This window comes from Hyperoodon ampullatus, assembly GCF_949752795.1.
Source record: "Hyperoodon ampullatus genome assembly, chromosome: 8".
Taxonomy (NCBI): domain Eukaryota; kingdom Metazoa; phylum Chordata; class Mammalia; order Artiodactyla; family Ziphiidae; genus Hyperoodon; species Hyperoodon ampullatus.
In genome coordinates, this window is record NC_136921.1 from 52,382,947 (window position 1) to 52,409,231 (window position 26,285).

The following is a 26,285-nucleotide window of genomic DNA, read 5'->3' on the forward strand; positions in this document are numbered from 1 at the left end:
GACCGTGATTCTATGCCCTGACATAAAGTCAAAGCCTGCTTCGAACTCAGAAGAGAATACAAGAGCACAGTGTTCTTATTGGCATAAGATAAATCCCATAAACTTGGTATGGCCCCTGTAAAGCTCATTTTAAATTTATTTTTGAATAACACGTTCAAATGCTTTTATAGTCTCTTCATGATGTGTAATATCTGGTGGTCTCCACGGCATATTTCCCATAATGAGCTCCTGGAATTACTTTTTTTTTTTTTTTTTTTTTGTGGTACGCGGGCCTCTCACTGTTGTGGCCTCTCCCGTTGCGGAGCGCAGGCTCAGCGGCTGTGGCTCACGGGCCTAGCCGCTCCGTGGCATGTGGGATCTTCCCGGACTGGGGCACGAACCCGTGTCCCCTGCATCGGCAGGTGGACTCTCAACCACTGCGCCACCAGGGAAGCCCTTGAGTACCCTTTTTGGCTTTTCTTTCCCTCTTATCGGAAATTCACAGCCTTAAGTAGGAGAGAGATTCTTTTCCTTTCCCACCTCCCAGTGTCAAAACGTTTAATTGTTTCACATTAGGCAAGCTTGTTGTATTACGTTTCTGCTGTGTTCTTTACCCTTTAGCAAGTTTTAAATTGCAAAATATATTTTTAATAATCCAAAGTATCCCACCAAACAGGTATTAAAAATAACTTTTAATTACAACACAGAGGCAGTGTCATCTAGGCCATAAATCCTGTCTTCCCTTGCAGTTTCCAACAGCTTCTGTAATTAGACAAGAAAACCTCCCACTGTGTTGAGCTACTGATTAATAAATGGAACCCATGCCTCTCCAGCCTCCACTCCTCCACCCCTGTTCCCAGTAGGAGATGCTGTTGAGAAGGTCCTGTCTGATTTCATGGCAGCTCCGCAGGACCCTATATCGGGGGGTTGGTGAGGACTGCTCTGCCTCTAACACCGCTGCCTCCCACCGCCTCTGTCCTGTAGGGCCTGTGTCAACATGTCTGCTGTCGTTCTCTTCCCGATAAGGGATCTCGCTGCCTCTGACTGTCCGGCTTGTGTGCCGGGCTCACGGAGACTTGGTGCCTGACCTCCAAGTCTCAGGGTACAAAATTGTGGAATGAAATGGAAGGCAGGTGGTGGCTACTTATTTCAAGTGGGATCCCAGCCCTGTGTGTGGAGCTAGTTTACTTGGCTAACACATATCTCTGAGCACATTCTGTAAGTCATTGGTTCTGACTAGGGCTCCTTTAGAGGTGCCACTGGTACTGTGTTTTTACTGATATTTATAGAACCAGAGTATTTTGTTTTGTTTCCTTTTTGGAAAAAGGGAGCGAATTTAAAGTTATGCCTTTGATAATTAACCTCATTCTTACTCGTTTGCATCTCGTGTGTGACACACTCCATACATTCGAGATTTTTACTTGGCCAATTAGTAAAATAATACACATGCTTAGAATAACACAAATTATGGTCGCTCTAAGCAGGGGTGACTGTGGAAGGCTTCTGACTTAGTCAGAAAGTAAACTTTGAAGATGGGTAGGATTGAGGCGATTGAGAAAGAGACACAGACTAGAAATGGATTGTGACACAGATAAAGAGTTGTTAGTTTCCTCTCCTTCCTTCCAACTAGCAACCATTCAGTAAATACCAGTACAGTTCCTGAGCCTTGGAGGCACGTGATTTTATTTACTCTTCTCAGCATCTCAGAGAAGTGGTTTCACACAGGTTTTGTGACTTTAAGCATTTCGGATGGGGTGAGGTTTTGTTGCTGAGCTCAGCTGAAGACCTCCTCGTGCCAAGTAGAGAAGACATTGTGTTTGCTGCTTCTTTCTTGCTTCCACTTATAAATCATCCCAAATGGGTGAGCCTAGAAAAAATGTGCAACCATTTTCTTAGATGTTCCTAAAGAGCCGACAGTTTCCTGGACTATTTAGTATCCTGTCTAATAAGGAAGTTCTTTATGACTGAGGGTCTGTTTCTTTGGCTGACCTGTGTGTTAGAAAACAAAAAAACTTGTCCCTCTGTGCGTGTGGGTGCATATGCATTCCCTGCCCAGACACTGCGTTAGCCACAGTGGCTACAGATGTGTAATGAAGAATGCAGGCGTCCTCCTTTATTTCCCCCGAGGTTGGAGGGTCCTTTATATCCTGTCAAATAACCCACATTTATTTTTTTTTTTTTGGCCAGGTCTATAGATTAGGGTGCCAAAAAGAAGGACAAGCACTTAAGTTCCTAGTCCTAGCTCATGGTCAACCCCTCATGGCTTTTTTGGTCCTTTTCCTGATCCATGGCTGCGCTGGCAGTCCTCACACCCCTCCTGTCATAGCCGGGGTGGCTCTTGAGCTGTGAGAGAGATTGTTTTTATAGGGTTCCAATCCCAGTTGAGTGAAGTGTTTCTTTCTTCGTTTCTGCATTAAGACATGTGGTAATTGCTCAGAAATGTTCTCCCTGGTGTGACTTTACTGCTTACTCTGGTGTCTTATTGCTAACTGATGTTTCTGATTGCTTACTGTTGTGTCTTATTGCTCACTGATAGATCTTCTGGTTGGCTATAAACTGCATCTAAATTGGGTACCATAGCAGTTCAAGAAGAATTCTCTAAATTTATTTTCTTTTTAGGGATGTGTGTGTGTGTGTATGTGTCCCCTTTTTCTTTCTCTCTTTAGCTGTGTTCTATGTGGCTTTTATTCAAAATGGCTTGTCTTACCAAATTTATTATTGCTCTTGGGCTTTTATTTATTTATTTATTTTTTGCGGTATGTGGGCCTCTCACTGTTGTGGTCTCTCCTGTTGCGGAGCACAGGCTCCGGACGCGCAGGCTCAACAGCCATGGCTCATGGGCCCAACTGCTCCGCGGCATGTGGGATCTTCCCGGACCAGGGCACGAACCTGTGTCCCCTGCATCGGCAGGCGGACTGTCAACCACTGCGCCACCAGGGAAGCCCTCTTGGGCTTTTTTATTATGTGAAAATGAATGTTCCCCTAGATAAATTTAGGTGGAAATGAACTTTATGAAAATCAAGAATCAGATTGAACTGCATGTTTTTTTAAGCATCTTTCTTGGAGTATAATTACTTTACAACGTTGTGTTACTTTCTGCTGTATAACAAAGTGAATAAGCTATACGTATACATACATCCCCATATCCCCTCCCTCTTGCGACTCCCTCCCACCCTCCCTATCCTACTCCTCTAGGTGGTCACAAAACCCCAAGCTGATCTCCCTGTGCTATGCAGCTGCTTCCCACTAGCTATTTATTTTACATTTGGTAGTGTATATATGTCCATGCTACTCTCTCAGTTCGTCCCAGCTTACCCTTCCACCTCCCCGTGTCCACAGGTCCATTCTCTACGCCTGCATCTTTATTCCTGTCCTGCCCCTAGGTTCTTCAGAACCATTTATGTATGTATGTATGTATGTATTTATTTATTTATTAGATTCCATATATATGTTAGCATACGGTATTTGTTTTTCTCTTTCTGACTTACTTCACTCTGTATGACAGACTCTAGGTCCATCCACCTCACTACAGATAACTCAATTTCGTTTCTTTTTATGGCTGAGTAATATTCCGTTGTATATATGTGCAACATCTTCTTTATCCATTCATGTTTCGATAGACACTTAGGTTGCTTCCATGTCCTGGCTATTGTATATAGTCCTGCAATGAACATTGTGGTACATGCATGTCTTTTTTTGAATTACGATTTTCTGAGGGTATATGCCCAGTAGTGGGATTGCTGGGTCATATAGTAGTTCTATTTTTAGTTTCATAAGGAACCTCCATACTGTACTCCATACTGGCTGTATCAATTAACATTCCCACCAACAGTGCAAGAGGGTTCCCTTTTCTCCACACCCTCTCCAGCATTTACTGTTTGTAGATTTTTTGATGATGGCCATTCTGACTGGTGTGAGGTGATATCTCATTGTAGTTTTGATTTGCATTTCTCTAATGATTAGTGATGTTGAGCATCCTTTCATGTGTTTGTTGGCAATCTGTATATCTTCTTTGGAGAAATGTCTATTTAGGTCTTCAGCCCATTTTTGGGTTGGGTTGTTTGTTTTTTTGATATTGAGCTGCATGAGCTGCTTGAATATTTTGGAGATTAATCCTTTGTCAGTTGCTTCGTTTGCAAATATTATCTCCTGTTCTGAGGGTTGTCTTTTCATCTTGTTTAAGGTTTCCTTTGCTGTGCAAAAGCTTTTAAGTTTCATTAAGTCCCATTTGTTTATTTTTATTTCCATTTCTCTAGTAAGTGGACCAAAAAGGATCTTGCTGTGATTTATGTCAAAGAGTGTTCTTCCTATGTTTTCCCCTAAGAGTTTTATAGTGTCTGGCCTTACATTTAGGTCTTTAATCCATTTTGAATTTATTTTTGTGTATGGTGTTAGGAAGTTTCTAATTTCATTCTTTTACACTTAGCTGTCCAGTTTTCCCAGCACCACTTACTGAAGAGGCTGTCTTTTCTGCATTGTATATTCTTGCCTCCTTTATCAAAGATAAGGTGACCATATGTGCATGGGTTTATCTCTGGGCTTTCTGTCCTGTTCCATTGATCTATATTTCTGTTTTTGTGCCAGTACTATACTGTCTTGATTACTGTAGCTTTGTAGTATAGTCTGAAGTCAGGGAGCCTCATTCTTCCAGCTCTGTTTTTATTTCTCAAGATTGCTTTGGCTGTTCGGTGTCTTTTGTGTTTCCATACATATTGTGAAATTTTTTGTTCTACTTCTGAGAAAAATGCCTTTGGTAGTTTGATAGGGATTGCATTGAATCTGTAGATTGCTTTGAGTAGTATAGTCTTTTTCACAATGTTGATTCTTCCAATCCAAGAACATGGTATATCTCTCCATCTGTTTGTATCATCTTTAATTTCTTTCATCAGTGTCTTATAGTTTTCTGCATACAGGTCTTTTGTCTCCTTAGATAGGATTATTCCTAGGTATTTTATTCTTTTTGTTGCAGTGGTAAATGGGAGTGTTTCCTTAATTTCTCTTTCAGGTTTTTCATCATTAGTATATAGGAATGCCAGAGATGTCTGTGCATTAATTTTGTATCCTGCTACTTTACCAAATTCATTAATGAGCTCTAGTAGTGTTGTGGTAGCATCTTTAGGATTTTCTATGTATAATACCATGTCATCTGCAAACAGTTGACAGTTTTACTTCTTCTTTTCCTATTTGGATTCATTTTATTTCTTTTTCTTCTCTGATTGCTGTGGCTAAAACTTCCAAAACTATGTTGAATAATAGCAGTGAGAGTGGGCGACCTTGACTTGTTCTTGATCTTAGAGGAAATGGTTTCCGTTTTTCACCATTGAGAATGATGTTGGCTGTGGGTTTGTCATATATGGCCTTTATTATGTTGAGTTAGGTTCCCTCTATGCCTACTTTCTGGAGAGTGTTTATAATAAATGGGTGTTGAATTTTGTTGAAAGCTTTTTTGCATCTATTGAGATTATCATATGGTTATTGTCCTTCAGTTTTTTAATATGGTGTATCACATTGATTGATTTGCATATACTGAAGAATCCTTGCATTCCTGATACAAACCCCACTTGATCATGGTGTATGATCCTTTTAATGTGCTGTTGGATTCTGTTTGCTAGTGTTTTGTTGAGGATTTTTGCATCTATGTTCATTAGTGATATTGGCCTGTCGCTTTCTTTTTGTGTGACATCTTTGGTTTTGGTATCAGGGTGATGGTGGCCTCGTAGAATGAGTTTGGGAGTGTTCCTCCCTCTGTTATAATTTGGAAGAGTTTGAGAAGGATAGGTGTTAGCTCTTCTCTAAATGTTTGATAGAATTTGCCTGTGAAGCCGTCTGGTCCTGGGCTTTTGTTTGTTGGAAGATTTTTTTTTTTTTTTTTTTTTTTTTTTTTTTTTTTTTTTTTTGTGGTATGCGGGCCTCTCACTGTTGTGGCCTCTCCCGTTGCGGAGCACAGGCTCCGGACGCGCAGGCTCAGCGGCCATGGCTCACGGGCCCAGCCGCTCCGCGGCATATGGGATCCTCCCGGACCGGGGCACGAACCCGTATCCCCTGCATTGGCAGGCGGACTCTCAACCACTGCGCCACCAGGGAGGCCCTTGTTGGAAGATTTTTAATCACAGTTTCAATTTTAGTGCTTGTGATTGGTCTGTTTATATTATCTATTTCTTCTTGATTCAGTCTCACAAGGTTGTGCATTTCTAAGAATTTGTCCATTTTTTCCAGGTTGTCCATTTATTGGCATATAGTTGCTTGAAGTAATCTCTCATGATCCTTTGTATTTCTGCAGTGTCAGTTGTTACTTCTCCTTTTTCATTTCTAATTCTGTGGATTTGTCTTCTCCCTTTTTTTTCTTGATGAGTCTGGCTAATGGTTTATCAATGTTGTTTATCTTCTCAGAGAACCAGCTTTTAGTTTTATTGATCTTTGCTGTTGTTTCCTTCATTTCTTTTTCATTTATTTCTGATCTGAGCTTTATGATTTCTTTCCTTCTGCTAACTTTGAGGTTTTTTTGTTCTTCTTTCTCTAATTGCTTTAGGTGTAAGGTTAGGTTGTTTATTTGAGATGTTTCTTATTTCTTGAGGTAGGATGGTATTGCTATAAACTACTCTCTTTGAACTGCTTTTGCTGCATCCCATAGGTTTGGGGTCGTTGTGTTTTCATTGTCATTTGTTTCTAGGTATTTTTTGATTTCCTCTTTGATTTCTTCAGTGATCTCTTGGTTATTTAGTGACATTGTTTAGCCTCCATGTGTTTGCAGTTCTTACAGTGTTTTTCCTGTAATTGATATCTAGTCTCATAGTGTTGTGGTCAGAAAAGATACTTGATACGATTTCAGTTTTTCAAAATTTACCAAGGCTTGATTTGTGATCCAATGAACTGCATTTCTGAGCTCTGTTTATCTTACTGAAGAGGACGGTGAATCAAAGAAATGAAAAAACTAGATTGAGAAAAGCAAAAACCACCTTTCAACCAATCATGATTTCTCCAGGTTTAATCCCTGAAGGGACTTGAGTGTGCCTTTGTCAAAATTATTTATTTTTGGAATGATACTTTGATTTTTTTGAAAGACTGATTCTGCTTTTCTCTAGAGTTGTGATCTTAAATTATGAAGTGGAGTGAGTAGGATGGGGTCTGCACTTCTTGGCCATGTACTGACATGGGGGAAAGGTAAAAAGCTTTAGGTGTGTGGTGGGACAGTGATGGCCTTCGGAGGACTGTCAGTGTCTGCTTTTATCCTCGTTTTGTCCTCAGTGTGTTGTTCAAAACATGGCTATTGGAAGTGTGTAACAAATACTGTCCACATGGGTTGGATTATGCTGGAGGTGGGTGGCATTTGGTTTCACTTCTGCAAGGGTTTCTCCTTGTTGCTCCTCTTCCATTTATATGTATGAGGATTTGCTTGGAAGTAGGACTTGGCATTTGTGTTCCTTTCTGTGACTTGAGCAGCAGACACTGCCTAAGAAATACGAGTTTTTGTCGGTCACGACTGAGCTCTCCATGGATGATTTGGTGCTGTGGAGCTTTCCTAGAATGTGATGGTTCCAACTGTAGATTGTAATATTTGAGGGGCATGGGGGTATTGTGCAGCTCTCTGTGGTGTGGGGGAGGGGAGGGAGGAACGTGGGCACATGCGTGTTTGCAAAGTTATTCATTTATTCTCTGAAGAACTTGTTGTTGTCCGTCAGCAGCAGCTGAATAACTGGCCAACGCTGATGGTTCAGTACAAGGCTGAACATCATAATAGCATCCCCTTCTGTTTTGATTGCTTACAATTGCAAGGTGAATCGGGAAACACGTCACAAAATCGAAAATGCAAGCACAACCCAAGAGGATGCTTTCTGTTATTGAGTTCAAATTGAACATTAGGCAGCCCTGCATTTTCCACACGTCAGTTTCAGCATGCAACATATTCTCGTATTTGGGGTTGAAGTGCAGTGTATTTGTACTTGGGTGTTGTTCTCAATAAAAGAACCATAATTGTTATTCTTAGCATTGGAAAATTGATAATGAAAAATGTCCCTGCTGAGTCCCAGGGCCTGTATTTGGAAGTGCAGTTTCCCCCCTTTGGTGCTGCTAATGGACCTTGAAATGAAGTTGCACCTGTGCTGTTTCCTTGCGTGTGTCCTCAAGTTCTCAGATGTGTTGGTGTAGCACCTGAAGTGTCCCAGCCCCACCCAGGCAGGAGCTTAGCAGGTGACTTTCCCAGGATCAGATATTGGCCTGTCAGTGGCACCCCAGATGCTGCCCGAGAGACAGGAGAGAGGTGAGACTGCAGGGGGCTTTTTTTTTTTTTTTTTTTTTTAATTAATCTGAGCAAGAAACAAATGAGTTCCTTCTAACTGTGCGTCCCTTTCTGTTTCATTCTTTGCAAAGGCAGCAATAAGTATTTGGCTGCTTGTGAGAAACAGTCCGTTTGGTATCTTCACAGAAAATGTACGCCATTGTTGGTGTGGTTTTCACTTTGTGTGGTCAAGGGCACTTTTATTTTTATCACAAAGAAGGAGGAAGAGGAAGAAAATACAGTTCAGGGGAGTGGTGCTGACCTGTGTGCCTGGGTATTTATAGCATTGAATCTCAACTGCTTGCAGTTGTGCCAGCCAGGCAACGCTTGGCAATATCTGGAGACATTTTTTGGTTGTCACAACTGAGGAGGTGCTAGTGACATCTACTAGATAGAGGCCAGGGATGCTGCTAAACGGCTTGTAGTGCACAGGCCAGCCCCACAGCAGAGAATTATCTAGCCCCAAATGTCAATTGTGCAGTGGTTCAGAAACCCTGATCTATGAGGTATTGTTGGAAACTGGTTTTCCCACTTACCATCAGTGCAGAACGATGTTTGAGACATTGAGGCTTCCTGATCAGCCAGCTGGGACCTTCAGTCTCCTTCCCCTTTCCGAGCAAGGCTGTTTGCAAACCTCCCAATCCTCACCACTTCTGGCTTTGCATCTGGTCTTTGAAAGCTTTAAGAGACTTTATAAACTCCCAGAACACTCTTCTGGAGTTCTGACCTTAAGAAACCTCTTTCCTGGACACAAACCAGTAAAATTTTGGCAATCTGCATTTTACTCTGGCTTATATAGAAGGTAATTATTTCTTTTCATGAAAGAGCCACTAATTCAGAATAATGATGGCAAAGTAGTTGGAGAGAGTGGATTTAAATTACCAGAATGTTTTAGAAGAAATTCCATTTTATTAATTTTTAAGCAGAGTATTTAATTATCGAGATATGAGCAAGTAAATTAAATAAGTTAAGGAAAATGAGAGGTCCCCAAAGATCTACTTCACAGGGTGAAATACCCTCCAGACCTTATCTGGAGGAACATCAAAGGAGATGAGACTGGAAGGGTGGGTTGGGGGATCTGTGAAGAGTTTTCAGTGTAAGACTAAGGAGTTTCTGTTTTGTTCTGTAGGCAGTGACAGCTGATGAGGGTTTGAAGCAGGAGGATGATTAGATGAGGTCTGTATTTTCAGAGAAAAATTAATGGCATGTGGACGCAGGATGCTTGCGAAGGGGGTCATACTGAGCCAGATGAGAGTTTAGTTGACTCGTGTGGAAGGATTGAAAGACATGTGCGTGAGGCCAAGGAGAAGGGGAGGATTTGAGACCCACATGGGTGGAGCTCACGTTACGGGGATGCTGGTGGACCATGGGAGGGGACGAGGGAGGAGCCGTCATATGATTCCCAAGGATGGAGCTTGAAGGATGACTGTGGGGTGGTGCATTTACGGAGGAAACAAGCCAGCAAAGGCAGGAGTTGGGGAGGACAGTAGCCATGTGTTAATGTGGATTTAGGGAGTGTAAACTGCCTTGCCGGAAGTCATTTGTTTAGGAATATCAGTTTAAAGGAAGTTGGAACATTGATTCTCAGGAGATGAGGGACAGTGAAAGGAACTGTTTGTAGAGCCACACTGCCCAGGTTCAAATCCCGGCTCGACCACTTCATACCTGTGTGACCTTGGGTGTGTTTCTTAACCTTTCAATGCCTGCGTTGCCTCTTCTGTAAAATGGGGGAGATAATAGTAGTGCCCATTTCATGGGGGTTGTTTATGAGGATTAAGTGAGATCAGTATACTACGTAGCAACGTGCCTGGTGCAAAGTCAGCGCTAAATGAGCATTTGTTAATTATAGTTTAAAGGCTACACATTTAGAATATTGATATAAGAATGAAAATTGGATTGACTAATTATTAGTTATTAATATTTATATGCAATATAATATTGACTAGTTATTGATATCACCATGGTGAAACTAATAACTAATACTTCTGTAGTGCTTCTTGGATTAGAAAATATTTTCATACATATGTATTACTTCTTTTGAGTGCCTTAAACTTTAAGTTCCCAAATTGACCTTTTTGTCAGTACGTGGAGACCTTTATTATCAATATTAAAGGCTTAACGGGAATTCCACATATTTGTCAGTAATCTCTTGGTTGCAAGAGGCAAAAATACTCAAACAGAAATGGAATTTGGGGCCCATGTAATTGGAGAGTTCAGAAGATGAGGCTGAGCTCGTATTGCTAGATACAGACACAGGAGCCGTCTCCAAGCACCTCAGCGGTACTGCCGTCGGCATCGGCTTCATTCTTAGGCCATCTTCCCAGGGTGGTGGCAGAAGTAGCCGCAGGAGGCTCTGGGTTTCAGGCAACAATCTGGGAACGTTCTGTTGGCTTGGCTTGGCTTGGCTTGGCTTGCAGTGTGAGCCTCTCCATAACCCAGTGACAGTGCCCAGTGACCTCCTGATTGGCTAGGCCTGCATCACGTAGGTCACCCTGAGATTTCATGATGGGGGAGGGTCCCTAAAGAGATTCCAAGCAAGCAGATAAAAGAGATAAAGTGATCAGAGACCCTCATCACATTATGGTTTGGATTTCCAGAGTCATCCTAAGCCTGACTCCAACTTTTCTTTCCAGGAGAGTTCAGAGGGCAAAGCTTCTGGAATGCTAACCTTTCTGCCCCCATTTTAAATGCTGCTGTGGCTGAGTGTGCCCCAACCCTGCCAGGAACTAGCTCAGCCCACAGCATGCTGTTCATGTATGCCCTGATACATTGCCATGTTTTTGTCCTCAGCCTGGAATGCCCTCCATTTTTCTGGCTTACCCTTATTTATCATCTGTTCCAAGACTCACCTGAAGCACTCTTTCCAATAAGAAGCCTTCCTTGATGTCCTTCGTGCCCCAGAGGTTTCTGGTGCCCTTGCTTTATGTTCCCATGACTGCTATGTGCATCTTTGGGCCTTTCACAGCCAGGCTCCAAGCTCTTCAAAGGCATGGACCAAGTACCCTACATTTTTCTTTTCATCCCAATACCTAGCTGGGAGCCTGGCAAATAGCAGGTTCTCCATAAGTGTTTGTCCAACTAAACGCATGCTTCCCTCTCCTGGCCACACGCCAGGTCAGCCACTGTCCTGAAACTTTTAGCACGACAGTGGTAGCCACACGCTCAGTTTTGAATTGCAGTGTCTGCTGCTCGCCTGCTTTGGCAGTTTCCTAAATATTTTAGGAATTCCTGAAAGCACCTAGAAAGTTGACTGCTACGTTGATCAAAAGGGGAATGCTTTTTTTTTTTTTTTTTTGCTTTCCTATGCTTTCTGAAAACTAAGATTCCATAATAAGATAATTTACTTTGTTATTTCTTCATGGCTAATTATAAAAATGTAAGTAGGATTAAAAATAATTCTCACAATCTACACTCTATTAGGGATTGCTCTGAATGAAGAGTTCTTGCAGAAAAGAGGCAGGGGCCCACCAGTCTCAATGCCTTTGGACTCATTACTGATCCGTCAAGGAATACGTGGCTGTTTTCATTTGAAAAAGTAAGAGTGAGTATCCCTCTAGGGGATGCTGTTCTTCCCCAGCTGTTTGAGGGGAAACATCAGGAAGAACAGCAGCCTTTAGGAATGTGCATGGTGGTATTGGCCTTGGGAACTTGTGTGGGCTTTACTGTTATTTGTGAAAATGCCTCCACACGGGGTGCTTCTGTGGATCGGAGATAGGACATACTGAAATTAGACGTGTTTGTTTTAATCAGAAGGCGACAGATCCCACCACACGGGGTGCTTCTGTGGATCGGAGATAGGACATACTGAAATTAGACGTGTTTGTTTTAATCAGAAGGCGACAGATCCCACTTGCTCTAATTTGGCTTAATGAGGTGTGTGTATACAGTTGTGCCATCAGCTTACATATGGTATTGATTCAAAAGACATTCCACAGTGACAGCTCAACATATGCTTTCCTGAAGACATTCCTGTGTCTTCGCCATTTCATCCTCTACCTGTTTGCATTGGCACGTTATTTCAATAGAAGCATTCTAGAGCCTGAGATTTTAAAAATTTAGCAATATTTTAGAATGAAAGCTGTTTGGGCGGAAGCAGGGGACTGTCTGTGTCTCCATGTTGTTGAAAAGGATTCTTAGGTTCAGAGGCTTTTGGGGTTTTGAGGGATTTTCTTTTAAGCTGTGTTTTTGGCTTTGCATATCCCTAGCTTCTAAAATTAGGCGGCCTCAATGAAAATCAGTTGCTAGTTTGGTTTTCGCATCCTCACTGGATCTCAGAAAAAGAAGAGATGGAGCATATACGGTAAAGGTGGTCTGAAGTTCTTGGCTGAGTTTAGAAATGAAGGAAAGAGGTGTCCAATTCGGTAACATGAGGAAGAGAGTTTGAGCCGCCCCACAGTTCGGGCTGCAGACATCATCTCCTGGTGGTCTCCTTTTTCTGTCCCTCCTTTGCTTTTGGACATCAGGCACGTCTCATGTGCATGATCACAGCCCCCAAGTCCATTTATGTCAGACTGAGGGCCTGTAGCATCAGCAGGGCCAGCTGCGGGGCTCCCGTTGGGGGTCGACAGAGGGTTTAAACTGCATTTTGATGTGCCTTGTCAGAGGTGACCAGCTACGCTCTGAACTGCTTTTTTTAAAAATTTATTTTATTGTAGTTATAGGTGATTTGCAATGTGTTAATTTCTGCTGTACGGCGAAGTGATTCCATTAGACATATATGTACATTCTTTTTCATGTTCTTTTCCATTATGGTTTATCACAGGATACTGAATATAGTTCCCTGCGCTATACAGTAGGACCTTGTTGTGTATCCATCCTCTATATAATAGTTTGCATCTGCTAATCCCAAACTCCCAGACCTTCCCTCCCTCTCCCTTCCTCCCCCTTGGCAACCACAAGTCTTGAACTGCTTTTAAGCTGTCTTGATGTTTCATGTTGGTGAACTTTTCAAGTCAACATCTACGGTGGGGACTTTCCCTCTACTTAGATGCAGCTGGAGATGAGCTCTTGAAATGGAAGAACCACAGTGAACATCAAGTGAAGGGCTTGAGCTAATGCTTGCCCTGTCCAGCGGGTGTGATCTAACAGCAGCCATAGGTTCTGGCTCAGACTCTGAGCCCTGACTGCCTGGGCTCAAATCCCAGCTCTGCCCCCTTCTAGCCATGTGTCCTTGGAGAAACCCAGTCAACTTCCTCATCAGTACACTGGGATTAAAGTACCTGGGCTGTGGTGCTCTGGTGAGGACTGTGAGTTAATACGTGGAAAACAAAATATAAGAGCTCAGTAAATTTTGGCCACTGGAACACGCACTTCTTAAGGATGCAGCTCAGACTTTGACCTGTGTCCAGGCATTTAGCAGATGGTCAGTGCTTGTGAGTGTGTAAACTACCCAGTTCTGATGCTGTATTTCCTAGAGGAAACTGGACCTGGGGAAAGGGACTCCTGGAAGCTCTTGGCACTCACAGGCTGGACCATTGGTATCAGATAATTTAAGCAAAACTCCCAGCCCCCCTTACTTACCCGCTGTTGGCGTTTTGTCACTATCGCTGAGCCTCAGCTTCATTGTGCAAGAGAGATAGTGATAGAACGTCCTCCCCAAGAGCGGTGAGGATGTATGAGATAAAGGTGTGCTGAGAGCCTGCACCACGCCTTGTCGCCACATACCTGCAGACCCCGCCCTTTGTGGTTAGTACCCTGTTAGAGGGGAGCGGCCCGAAGATAATACAGCAAGCACTGATGTGCCCTGTATACACCCAGCACTGCCTGGATGGTGCCAGGCCTTGTATCAGGCAGTGGGGACGCAGCCAGGTCAGAAGCTCGGGTTCCTGCTGGGAACGTAGGGCTCGCCATGTAGCGGAGGAGAAGGAAGCGAGCATCAGCAATGCTCAGAGTACCTTCCTTGACCTTCAGCCTCGAGCTTCTTTCACTCTAGTCTGGGAGGACCTGTTGGCTTTGCCTGGGAAATGACCTTCAAACCCTATAGCCATCTGGGGATAGGGCTTGGAATAACCTACAGGATTTGGCACAGAAGGAATGTCCGCTGTCACACGGTGGTTGTCCTGTGGCCTTTGTGACAGCAAACTCAAGCATTCTGGAAACTGTGCCTGACCCCTCGCTACACCATCTCCCTCCAAAGCAGGGTGGGGAATTCCTGTGCTGGAGAGGTCAGCTCTCAAGGGAAGGCAGTCATTAACCTGTCTAAGCTTTATGCTAATAGAACTTTCTCAATAATTGCTCTCATTAAGTATTAAGTTAATAGGAGCAATACACATTATAGCGAGATGAGCTGAAGAGCAGAGTAAATATTTAAGACTTTATTTCAAGGTGCAGTTGGCTTGGGGTAAAGAGAAGATGAGTAAAAGCTGAATCTGATGGTATCTGAGATGGAAATACAGTGGGCCACTTGGCTGCAGTTCCAGTGGTTTCTCTTCAGTGGCGCTCCTGAGCTGAGCTCCGGGGCTGCCCATGGGTATCCTCCAGGGGACTGTTATGAGCTCCGTTCTCTCCTTCCATTTCTGGCCCCTGTGAGACAGAGTAACGTGGTGACGAGGAGAAACTGCCTAACTGCCTTCCCTGCACTTCCAGGAACACTGGGAGGGCTAGGCAGAGGCTCTGGCACACATGTCTGGGCCAGGTGGCGGGGGACCGCTGTTCACTGAAGGCAGAGGGCCATTAGCAGCAGCCGAGTTGGCCAGCAAAGCCTGTGATGAGTGCCTTCCCGTGGCTGGCCATGCTGACCTGTCATCTGAGGGCACCAGGGGATTCACTTAGCATGGTTTTCGTGCCTCTAGGCTACCAGTGACCAAAAGCAGCCATAATCGCCATCTTTGAGTTTATGTAATAATAGGTAGTATTCTCTGAAGGAAGGGCTTTGTAAATAGAACTTTACTTCTGTATTACAAAAAAGGATAAAATTTGACTGCTAGAAATTGAGAAATTACAGCTAAGCACAAAGATGAAAATACAAAGCAGCAGTTATTCTGTCACCCAGAGAGTGATTGATTTGCTGCTTTCCTACCAGATACTGTAAGCATGTGTTCTGTGCCAGGTACTTTCTAGGTGCTGGAGATAGAGGGGGAGCAAAACCAAGTGTCTTCTTTCATGGAGATTACAGCCCAGCAGTGAAAGCAGATAATCAACAAATACCCAAGCTTATACTATGCCCAGTGGTGATAAATGCTATAGGAAACAACGAAGCAGAATGAGGAGATAGCAGGGAAGGGGGGACTGCTTCAGGTTTGGGTGGGTTGGCAGGGAAAACCTCTCTGAAGAAGTGACATTGATGGAGACCCAAATGGGTGAGGAAGGGAGCCATGAGGCCACCTGGGGAAGGTTGGTCCACACACAGGGATCACTGGCGCATTCTTCCTGGGTGTATTCAAGAAACACTATTGTGCCCTTTTAATCTTTTACTGCAGAAGATGGTCTATTAAAACCCCAAAAGAGAACATTTATTACTATATCACTTGTGATTGATGCTAGACTCAGGCTGGGTATTCGAGAGATGGTATCGGAACCATGTGTTAATGCAGTGGTTTGGTGTGTGATGATCCTAAGTGTGTATGGCAGCCAAGAGTACAGGCTCCATGCTCAGGCTGCTGGCATTTGAATCTGACTTCCACCAGCCCTGTGGCTCTGGCTAAGTCATTTAGAGAGATCAAGTCTCAGCTTCCTCATCTGTACTGCAGAAATTAGTTCATGGGGACATTGTGAGGACCTCGTGAGAAAGTGTGTACGAAGGGCTGGGAAACAGAAAGTGCTCAGAAAATACTGGAGATTGATATATCAAAAAGTGGTTTTGGCAAATGGTAGGTGACTTTGTTCCATAGATGTTTTAGCCAAATTTAACAAGCTTCAAAAATTGTATTAAAGGGTCGGGGAGGGATGGATTGGGAGTTTGGGATTAGCAGATGCAAACTATTATTTATAGAATGTATAAACAACAGTGTCTTACTGTATATCACAGGGAATTATATTCAATATACTGTGATAAACCATAAAGGAAAAGAATATGAAAAAGAATGTATATATATATGTATAACTGAATCACTTTGCTGTACAGTAGAAATTAACACAAATTGTAAATCAGCTATACTTTGATGAAATAAATTTTTTTAAATTGTATTTAAGGCACCAAAGTGAGGGCAAATTCTATTCGTTTGCCAGGTAGGCTAAATATAATCAAGTCTTTAGCAGAAGGGTCACACATTTGGGGTAGGTTTGGGCTTTTGGTCATGAAGTGGAGATCAACTTCTTGTCTGTTTTTGCCTATCTCTCTTCAGATTTAAAACCATTGTTGAAGAATGTAGTGTTTGTTTTTCAGAAACCATTTCAGATTTGGGGATGTGGGTGTGTGACTGCGAGTCTTCAGAAGGCCACAGTGAAATCATCATTGGTCCTATATGGTATTTGTGTAGCTTGACCTACATTGGGTTCTTGCTTTCAGCTTAATGTTTCCTGAAAGATGGTACTTGGATTAGAAGTCATCAGGGTTTATCTGGGTCCAAGATGCAGATTTTCTCACTGTTTCAGTCATCTCCTCTGCTCCCCTTGACTCAAGATGAAATCTTGGACGCACGGAGTCATGAGGTGAAGGTCTGGCCCTGCTTCCCAGGCTCCACAAGAAACTCTTCTACAGATGACATCCAGTCTCTGCCTACTCTGTCCTCGGTCTCCAAAGGAGAGAATCGCACGGATTCTCCTGGCCACTGGGTTCTCTCTGTGTGATATCAGGGATGCAAAGACATGGGCAGCAATGCAAGGAGGTTCCTGAGAATACCTGACTGGCTAGTGATTGACTGGCTGGCATTTAGAAGATTTCTGAGTGTAAGCTGGCCACAAGTTGAGGAAAGCCAGGCTTGAAACTGTGTGCCACGGTGAAGGAGTATAGGACCCAGGGATACAGGAGGTCTGGGTTCTAGACCTTCTGCTATCAGAACTAACTGTGAGATCATCTGATTTTTCTGTTTCTTCTTTCATAGCCAGATTTTCATGGACTTTTAGAAGTAGAAGAGACTTGGATGTTCTAACCTCTCCCCCAGATTGAGGGACTGCAACCTTCTGAAATCCTTGGTGGATGATCTTCTAGCCTAGATCTTATACAATGTCAATGGACCTCATAGTCTGTATAAGGGGGTTAGCAGACTATGGCCCGTTGGCCACATCTGGCCAACCACCTGTTTTTTAAATAAAGTGTTAGAATCCAGTTATTTCCATATATGGCTGCTTTTGTGCTACAAATATAGAATTGAGAAGTTGTGGTGGAGACCGTATGATCCACAGAGCTGAAAATATTTACTATCTAGCTCTTTACAGAAAAAGCTTGCTGCCCATTGCTCTAAATGAATGGTGCTTTCTGGAGTGCAGTGCACCACCTGTGCCCCATGAGCTCTGGCCCTTGTAGGGCTCAACCACTGTAGAAGATAACCAGCTGGGCTTGGGCCAGTTCTAGTTTGGTATTTTCACTTGCTGATCTTGACTTCGCCTTCTAGAACAACTCCTATTCTTTGGAGACTTTCCTTTTCAGGCAATACATCCTCACCATCTCAGGTCTCTCACCAGTCCATTCCTGGTGTGTGGTGTCTCCATCCCTTGCCCCTGCCCCAGTGCCCTCCTCTGAGCATGCTCCAGCTTGCCAAGATTCTTCACTTATGGTGGGATGCCAGCGCTATGTTCATTCCTCCAGAAAGTAGCTGCGTAGTCTGGAGCTTGGAAGAAAAGAGGGACCTTGCCCTCCTATTGACTCTTTAAAGTTTTTGTTGTCTTCTGAATTATTAGTTTTTTCTTCCAGGTGGGTCATCAGTATTTCCACTTTGGCTTTCACTCAATGAGTGGAAGAGCAGAGGCATGGCGATAGCACTAGAGGCAACTTCTGGGTTGACGTGGGTCCATTGATCAATATCGTTCTGGTGTAATTGCTGGACCAGGTACAAATACAACCAGTTAGCCAGTCACTTTCCAATCTTATTCACAAGGCTGTCATTAAAAGACTAACGTCAAGATGTCATGTCAGAGGACATTTCACCCTTCCCTCCTTTCCTGATCTGGTACCCCTTTAAAAAGGGGGAGGGAGAGAGTTGTGGATAATGATAGTTTAGTTGGTATTCTAATTACTCTTAAGTTATCTGTGTAGTAATCTTCTCTAGAATTTTGCCAGGAATGAACAGGAAGCTTATTCTTACTTTTTTGTAATCTTATTCCTCTACCACATTTGAATGGAGGAAACATTCGCCCATCTCTGGTCTTCTCAACAGTTTCTTGATAATGGTGCCAATTTTCCCCATCTTTCAAATCTACATCATACTTACACTTTGACACCCTACAGATTTTGGTGATAGAAACTACAAGCAGGGCCTCCCTGGTGGCGCAGTGGTTGAGAGTCCGCCTGCCGATGCAGGGGATGCGGGTTCGTGCCCCGGTCTGGGAGGATCCCATATGCCGCGGAGCGGCTGGGCCCGTGAGCCGTGGCCGCTGAGCCTGCGCGTCCGGAGCCTGTGCTCCGCAACGGGAGAGGCCACAGCAGTGAGAGGCCCGCGTACCGCAAAAAAAAAAAAAAAAAAAAAAAAAGAAACTACAAGCAGAGTCACTGAAAACACTATTAAAAATATTTAAAGCCCTGATGAAAATAATCACCAAGGTATGCCTTGTGTGGATGTAACACCCTGACCTTGGTAAAGGTCAGTCTAACTAATAATGCTCTGATTGATATAATTTCCAAAGGTATAGCTTTTTGTTATTCACACTGCACATCTCTTGTACCTCTTGAACCTTCATTTGTGATTTGTAAAAAGAGCTCACAAATCCTTTGCAAGTTGATCAAGTTCCCTTGGAGATAGCCACTTTCTTAATAAAGGATGAAGTTGTAAAAATTTGACACGGTGAGCTAGTCACTGCTGTGTAGCTCTTTGAAATCAGTCTGTCCCTGCCCGTTCTCAAACTGAGCACACATGGCCCATAGTTAAGTCTGGGAGAAGGAGTCAGTGAGTGGATGAGTGTGTACTTTCTATCAGTGACTACGGCTAAACAGATTTAATTTGTGAGGTGTTTATAAAATAGAACAAAAACAAATAGCCACCATTTATTGATGGATTACTATGTCCCAGACACAAATAATCATTTTAAAGTACTTTACTAGTTCTTTTCTCAGAGCAAACCTGCAAAATAATGATCCCAATTTAATAGACAAGGAGTAGCAGGGTAGGAGAGAGTGTATAATCTGCCCACATTGGTGAAAGCCTGAGCTGGGACTCACATCCTGGTTGGCTTGGATCTAAACTTCACATCCAGAGATGCTGCCCACAGCTGGGACAATAGAATTTCACTGACCCTCAAGCCAAAAGGTCACATCCAGGGTGTTTTAAAAGATGAGACCAGTTTAAGGCTCAACAATGGAAGGTAATCGAAGAGACGGGACCTTTTTTTGGCGATTCCAATGTGATTGTGTTTCAGGCACCAGACTTACTTTATTTTGTGGGTTTTGATTTTTGTCTTTTTGCCATTGTGCATTGATTACCCTTTTATTTTTTTCTTAACCATTAAGTATTTCAAATGAGGTCATTTTCTCTAGAGAAATACCAAGAATTGTTTTCCAGTTTTTTATTTTTTTCCTGCTTTATAAATTAAAAACACTGTAAAAGTGTTTGACCAAGTGATACAAATTCACTGTAGGAAATTTAGAAGATACGGAAAAGTATAAATAAGAAAGAAAAATGACCTGTAATCCTACTATCTAGAGCACATAGCTGTTAAGATATACTTGCTTTTTTCTTTTTTCTATGCATATGAAAACTATCCTTGTACTCTGTATAGTTTCTAAATCCTGATTTTTAAAGGAGCATTCTATCATGTTTTTATTATTCTTCAAAAGCTTGATTATTTAAATAACAACATAATATTTCATTATTCTTATTTCATTAACTAAATCCCTAATATTTTCTATTATGAAAGAAATAATAGATCTCCCCCCCCCCCTTTTTTTCTATTAAGAAGATTGTTGCAGTGAACATAGATCTTTGCACATCTGATTATTCTCCTGGGAGAGTTTCTTAGCTATCAAATGGCTAGGCCGAAAGTGTAAGCCTATTCTTAGGTTTAATTTTTATTTTTATGAAATTAGGCCATGCATCTAATTTTAAAAGTCAAATAATACAAGACTTCTACAAAACCAGTCGCCTGTCCTGTATTTGTTCATTTTTCCCTCCCCCTGACAAATGTAAATACCTTTAACTCTATTTTGTTGTTTCTTCCAATATATATCTTCATATTTCTCATTAACACATATATGCTGCTTTTCCATATCTTGTAGTTTTCAACGTTATCTACTGGTTTTCTGTTGAGGAAGATGGGAATATAGCTTTCCAACACTACATACCACAGTGGCCAGGAACCCCTTCCACACACACTTCTCTCCCCATCCTCTAGAATCCTGTTGTCCTGATTTTTTTTTTTTTTTTTAGAGTTAAATCAGCTGTCAGTGCTTAAGCTATAAAGATACTGATTAGCTCTCCAGTAAAGTGGTATGATACTGAATTGCCTTCCTGATGCATCTTTTTGTTTTTCCCAGTTAATAATTTACTTTTTATATTTGTTTCATTTTAATAGGTACAGTAAATATTTACTAATTACTTTCAGGGTCCTGGGAATACATCATTGAACAAAACAAACAAAAATTCTTGCCCTCATCAAAACTCAGCCCTAAACTTTCCATCAGAATCCCTCTTAATTTGGCCAGCAGATCAGAGAGTGTCTTGGATGCATTTTTATTTATCAGCTTTCTTCCTGGAGCCTCCTGCCCTCCTGTTGCAGTCTGGCCTGGTCTTTCTGGGCCTCCTATTCAGTTGTTGTCTTGGGGCTGCCTTATTTCTAACACCCTGGGGAAGACTCTTTCCCTCTCTTTTGTGCTGGGTCTTCTATTTCCTGGATTCAGTGTCTTTCTAAAATTGGTTTATTACCTCATCCAGGTAAAGCTCAACTTCAGGTAGTTTACGGAGGAGAAGAGGGTACATAGGGAGAATATTTTTGACTGTTGGAAAATATCCTTTTTTAATTGACATATAATTGACATATAACATTAGTTTCAAGTGTACAGTGTAATGATTTGATATTTGCGTATATTGCATAATGATCACCACAATAAGTCTCAGTAAATGGAAAATATCTTCCTTGTACCTTGAATGATAAATTAGTTGAATGTAAAATTAGTTGAATATAAGATTCTAACTTTGAAAATTATTTTTCTTAAAAATTTGAAGACCTTGTTCCTTTGTGTTATTTTTGAGAATTCTGGTGGCATTCTCATACCTGGGTGTGACCTGTGGCCCTTCTGGAAGCTTGTGGGATTAGCTTTCTGCCCTGTTCTCTGCATTTCCTATGCCTGGTGTGGGCTGTATTTCATCATGACTCCGACTCTTTCCATTGGGATATTTATGTTTTTCTTGTTTGGGAACTTTTCTTAAACTATTATATTTATAGTCCCTCTTCCTCCCTGCCCCCTGCCCAGCTCCCCATTTTCCCCAACTTTTTCTTCTAGAACATCAGTTGGAATTTGCACTTGTGGTTGATTTCCCCTCTCCTCACTACTAAATTTTCTCTCCTATTATCCTTCTGTTCATCTTTTTGCTCTATTTTCTGGAAGATTTCCTCAACTTTATATCCAGCTCCTTTACTAAATGTGTTAATTCTTCTATTCAGTCTTCGTTTCCAAGAGTGCTTGTTCTCTCAAGGTTCCTCTTTTTAAAAAAAAAAAAAATAGCATCCTGTTCTTGTTCTGGTTTCCTGAATCAATAGATTTCTTGGTATCTGTCAGATATTTATTATATTTTTAAAATATTGTTAAATCATTTTCTGTTTTCTGTGTAATCTCTATTTCCTCTGAGTTCTTTTTCAGAGAGAAAAAGAGAGAGACGTTCCCTTTCTCTCTTTCTATTTATGAGTTTGTTTTGGTTTCTTTCACGTTAGAATGTTTTCTCAAATGTCAGGTAACCTGTGCATGTTTTTTCATACTGGAGGGGGAAGCTATGGGGAGCACAGGACTTGGTGACGGATGAGGATTGACAGCTGCTGGACCCCTCACAGGAACTATAGAGGACATTACAAGACGACCCCAGGAAACTGGATTAGTCTTTTCTCTCTCTGGTTAGTTTCCTCAGAGATGAATCCTTCAGTGCCCAGGGGACCAAAAGCATCACTGCTAAAACTCTGTTACAGAGCTGGAGACTGGGGCCTTTTAAAACTTGGAGTAGGGACTTTATCCCCACTTCTCTACCCTTTCTGCTCTTCTAGATCCAGAACCTTTTTTGGCTCCAGGGAGTAAACCATTGCTCTTTCTGACTGGAAATCTCTAGTATAAGCATCTGAAGTATAGTCATTACAAATTACACTCTCACCAATAATGTCTGAATATTCCTGTTTTACATTCTCTGTCTAAATACTTGGTATTTTCCTTTAAAAAAAAACAACTTTGCCAGCATAGTAAATAGAAAATGATATTTTACATGTGTTTCTCTGATTACTAGAGAGGTTGGATGTTTTCCATATGTTTCATGAGACTTGTATATTTCATATATATCCTGTTCATGTCCTTTTTTGGTTTTATTCTCTTGAGCACTCACTGAAGTTTGAATCCTGGTGTCTGGAAGTGAAGGCCTCCTTTATATTTGTTGGCTTTGTGTGATTCTGTCTCCCAGACATGGCACTAGTAGTCTCCTGTGAGGATAGAGGGACCTGAAATGCTCTATATGCATTTCTTATCAGATAGGTCAACACCAGTTCAACTAAAAACCTAAATGGCCATCCAAGACCTGTTTCTGCCTCTCACAAGTTCTATATATAAATTAGACCAGTGGGCAGCAAATGATGGCCTGTGAGGCAAAATCTAGCCCACGTCCTGTTATGTAAATAAAAAGTTTTACTGGTACACAGTCGTGCTTGTTTGTTTACGTGTTGCCTATGGCTACTTTCTTGCTGCTTTCATAGCAGAAGTTGAGAAGTGACAGAGACCATTAAAGTGTAGAATATTTATGATCTGGCTCTTTAAATAAAAGTGCACAAACCCTTGAACTAGATGTTTGTTGGTTGCTTCATACCATATAAGTATTTGCAAAGGCTCAGGAAGATGGATGGTTCCTTGTTCTTATGAATAAAAACTAATAAGTGTGATTGTCATGCCTTCTGCAAAAACTGATAAATAGGATGACAGTGGCAGTCATCTTTCTTCAAATGGTGTATGTGAATATAATACCTGGTCAGTCCACCCTTCTGTGAACTTCCCAGATAACTGGTTTCCAGGAATATTGCTTTTTTTTCCCTTTATTGAAGCATAGTTGATTTGCAGTGTTGTGTTAGTTTCAGGTATATAGCAAAGTGATTCAGTTACATATATACATATATGTATACACACATATATGTATATATATGTTATTCAGATTCTTTTCCAATATAGGTTATTACAAGATGTTGAATATAGTTCCCTGTGCTATACAGTAGGTCCTTTTGTTTACTTTATATATAGTGATGTGTATCTGTTAATCCCAAACGTCTAATTTATCCTGCCCCCTTTCCCCTTTGGTAACCATAAGTTTGTTTTCTATGTCTATGAGTCTGTTTTGTAAATAAGTTCATTGTATCATTTTTTTAAGATTCCACAAGTAAGTGATATCATATAGTATTTGTCTTTCTCTTTCTGACTTACTTCACTGAGTATGATAATCTCTAGGTCCATCCATGTTGCTGAAAATGGCATTATTTCATTCTTTTTCATGGCTGTGTAATATTCCATTGTATATATGTACTACATCTTCTTTATCCATTTATCTGTTGATGGACATTTGGGTTGCTTCCCTGTCTGTGCTATTGTAAATAGTGCTAATGTGAACATTGGGGTGCATGTATTTTTTAAAATTTGAGTTTTCATCTTTTCTAGCTATATGCCCAGGAATGGGATTGCTGGGTCATATGGTAGTTCTATTTTTAGTTTTTTAAGGAACCTGCATACTGTTCTCTGTAGTGGCTGCACCAATTTACATTCCCGCCAACAGTGCAGGAGGGTTCCAGAATATTGCTTTTATAGCCACATGCTACCTGAAAGCCACCACTTCCCTTTCCACTCTTCTCCCCTACTCCCCGTGCCTTCTGGAAATATCAGATGTACAGCATGGGCTTAACCTGCTCAAACCTCGTTTTGTCACTCTCTTCAAAGCATTGCAAAGACAACCAGTAGATGGATGGATGCCAGTGGTTAGCATGTGGAAGCTGAAAGCCTCTCTATATGTTTGGACCACCAGTCTTTTTTGGATGTCCTTCATCTCTCTTGTCTGCAGGGCCCCAGTGTTCCTTCTGTGACTTCTCCACATCTGCCCCTGTGGCTGTCACCTCCATCCACTTCTCCAGGGCTGTGCTCGCACTGGGGGCTGAGCGTCCCATGTGGCTGGCCCCCCCACTGCATGGCCTGTGCTCCGTGGGACTGCTCTTCTGCAGTGCGCCCCACCTCTCCCTCTCTGACTTTGGGCGGAGGGCTACTGCTGGGCTCTGTGCACTGGGAGACCTCCTCTCTCTTCCTGGGTGCTGATAACCCCTCTGTGGCTCTTCCAGAGTCCCTGCCAATGACAGTGCCTGGGTAGTGGCCCGGACATAAGGCTGCCAGCTGCTGCTTCCCGCCCACAATCTTGCACGTTACGTGAGGCAGGGAATCTTGGCAGCAGTGCCCTGTGTGTTATGCGTGTATAGAGGTGACAGACTTGGGTGTGGTGTAGGGCTGTTTATGCAGAAAGGATTCACATTGTGCTCCTGAGGCTGTTATCCTTAGAAAGGCCTGCTTGCAAGGTTGGCCCATGGCTGGCATCAGGGGACTTGGATTTCGGGAGGGTTCTTACCATGTCCTGATAGGAGTGGCTCTCTGTGCCTACATGACCTGTGCAAACAATGTGGTTTTTGCCAAACACCTGCTTCCCTTCTGGGAGTTTCAAGTCTTGGCTCCTGCTAGGCGGAGGGTCCCTGTGTGACCAGCCCCCAATAAAAACCCAGGGCATCGAGTCTCTAATGAGCCAGACAACATTTCGCACGTGTTGTCACAACCTGTGGCTGGAGGAATCAGCTGAATCTTGTGTGACTCCACCAGGAGAGGACTCGGAAGCTTGTGCCTTGTTTCCTTTGACTCAGCCCCCTGCGCCCTTTCCCTTTGCTGGTTTCGCTTTTGCTGTAACAGATGTTAGCTGCGTCTTCCTAGCGAATCGCCAAACTTGGGAGCGGTCTTGGATACCAACCCCCGACAAAATGGCTTATTCTCAGGGCTGGCTCTCAAAACGTTGGGAACCTTGCAGGCTATGCAAATTCAAGACAGGCTCTCTGGTGTCGGATCATTCTACACACGTATTCTCACGTTTGCTCACTCTTTCAGAAAACGTACACTTGAACCAATGAGGTGAAACCAAGAAGAGCTGCTCCCACCAGCTTTATCTTGGCCACTTGATGCACTGTAGTGTGTTCTGAGCTTCGGCTCTTATCATTTCTAGCAGGAGCTGTCTCCTTTGTGTTTCTCTGATTGTGTTGCCTTGGTGTTTTTCTGAGGGTTGTGTGGGAGATTGAAGCAGGTGACAGAGATCAATTCTACTTACAGTGCAATAAATGTGGGGCCGGTGGTTTGCTCACCCCCCTTCCTCTGTCACACTCTTCCTTCCTGTGTTCACTCCACACACGAACGAGGCATCCCTTCCTGTCTTAGTCATGTCATGTTGGGTTTATACTGATTTCTGAAAAACACACACACACACACACACACACACACACACACACACACACACACACACACACACACACACACACACACACACACACACACACACACACACACGGTGTTGGCCAAAAAGTTCGTTCGCGTTTTCCCATAACATCCTACAAAAAACCCAAACGAACATTTTGGCCAACCCACTAAATTGTTTTTTAAAACCTCTCCCCACCACCCTTCGCTTTTCCACTGGACATGCATCCGCTGTGGCTGGTTTTGCATTGAAAGGGGCGGCCCCCCACCCCCCCCCCC

At 42.6% G+C, this 26,285-nt stretch overlaps 1 protein-coding gene across 1 annotated transcript in view; it reads left to right on the forward strand.

The window, feature by feature from the left end:
- The window catches only part of MGAT5 (alpha-1,6-mannosylglycoprotein 6-beta-N-acetylglucosaminyltransferase), a gene marked incomplete at both ends in the record, with an annotated part of 228,820 nt that overhangs the window by 15,689 nt on the left and 186,846 nt on the right, over nt 1-26,285 (forward strand). The gene's annotated exons all lie outside the window — the stretch shown is intronic.